Raw genomic sequence first — 1839 nt, 5'->3', positions numbered from 1 at the left:
TGCTGCTGCCACTCTTGGAGGAATATCAGACTTGATGACTGTAAATTTGGTGTTTATTGGCTGATGTAACTTTCAAATAGATAAAATAATACGGCACACTTAAATTCCACTCTGCTTTTCTAAAACCTTTTGTTTTGGTTTGTTTGCTAATTCTGTAAGGTTAAAATAACACCGGCGTGATGTAAGCTAATGACAATGCTAGTAATAATAGTTTGTGTGTTTAAACATACACAGTAGCTTAGCAGCGATAAAGCATCTGGTGTTGACATGTTGGCCCCCCAAATAAAAATCTGCTTAGGGCCTCAAAAAGGTTCGGACCGACCCTGCTTTCTTGAGTGTGTTTAGATACTGTGCAGTTCTGTTGCAGCGTAAGCTTGTTTTGGTGTCTGTGGATTGCCTGACTGAAAGGCCTTTAACCTTAAGAGCTGACGCCATTATATCCCTGCCTGCCTCAGTTTTTCCACATTTACCCCCTGAGCTGCGGGACGCTGCTGATTTCTGATTTCAGCCCACAGTGTTGCTGCCACCGGTGCTCGTTTGGCATGCCGTAAAATCCGTGTCTTGAAGGCTTTTATTCAAACTCATCCCGACTTTCAGAGGTCCTCTGCGCTCCCTCTGTATCTCCTATCAGTCACTCATCGCCATGACGTGGCGCACATTTTCTGATTATGGCAGCAAAGCGTGACTGAAAGGCATGTGAGATGAGCCCCCTCAGCTCAACAACATCAAGACGACACTTCTCCCCCCAGCAAAACATAATTTATGTCAGGAGATTGTGTGTCTTAAGGAAACAGCAGAACTCCTCCCCTCTGATCCCTCTTCTTTTGCGTGCGTGCATGTAGATGCGTGGACGCGCGTGAGTGGGAGTGGGGGCGGGGTAAAAAATTGTTTAAGTGGAGGTCTGATTGTTTAATTGAAGTGCTTTCCTGTTGTCTATCTGTGTGTGCGCGCGTGTGAGACAGAATAGCTGCATGTGAGCGCGTGTTTGTCGGTGCACGCGCGCGCTCGCTCAGCGAGAACAACAAAGGGAGAGGTCTCGCGCCCCGCCGCCCATTCATCTCTTTCTCTGGTGGAGTAATTCCCATTGATTCCTATTGAACGGCGAGCCGTGAGCCCCTCAGGGGAGAACTTGTGATTTGTGAAGGGTCGCGAGGACAGGACACGCCCCTCCTCGAGCCCCGGCCATCTGCTCACCAAACACCACAACACCGACCGAGCCGCCACCAAATGTCCTCTCTCATCACCGACTGCCTACTGGCCCTTATAACTCATCATTTTCTGTGCCATCGTTTTTATTTCTCTGCCTAATCTGCAGCAAGCAGCAGAAGAAGAAGAAGCCACGCCGCGCTGTGGGTGAAGCTGCGGGCCTCCAGAGCCAAATCACAGTGGTGGCATGCAGGGGCTGTGAGGTGGCCATATGGCCTGTGAGTGTGTGTATGTGCGTGCCAAGAAATGGATGGATGGCCATCGTGGGAACCTCCACATCATCACCATCACACCAGCTACACACACACATGCACATTGTTGCACATAGCGTGATGGCCTTTGCTTCAGTCAGCTGTAGAAATCAAAAGTTCAAAAGGACTCTGGACTGCATGGTTCAGCATAGCTCTGGTTCTGGTTTACATGAAAGAATTTAGATTAGCATCACTGCTAAGTGAGATAAAGCTGGACTGAGATGGATATTCAGTCATGCAGAAGTCTAGCTGTTAGAGAACACTGATAGATTGTAAAGGCCAACTGAGTGTAGTTACTTTTGTTTATTGCAACTACGGTACGGTTAAAGTTATACTGACCCTTTGCACGTGACGTCACGCTCTTCAGAACTGTGCCCGCTCC

The sequence above is a fragment of the Poecilia reticulata genome, linkage group LG3, assembly GCF_000633615.1.
Source record: "Poecilia reticulata strain Guanapo linkage group LG3, Guppy_female_1.0+MT, whole genome shotgun sequence".
Lineage (NCBI taxonomy): Eukaryota > Metazoa > Chordata > Actinopteri > Cyprinodontiformes > Poeciliidae > Poecilia > Poecilia reticulata.
The sequence above is the reverse complement of the archived record's forward strand: the minus strand, read 5'-3'. Positions refer to the sequence as shown.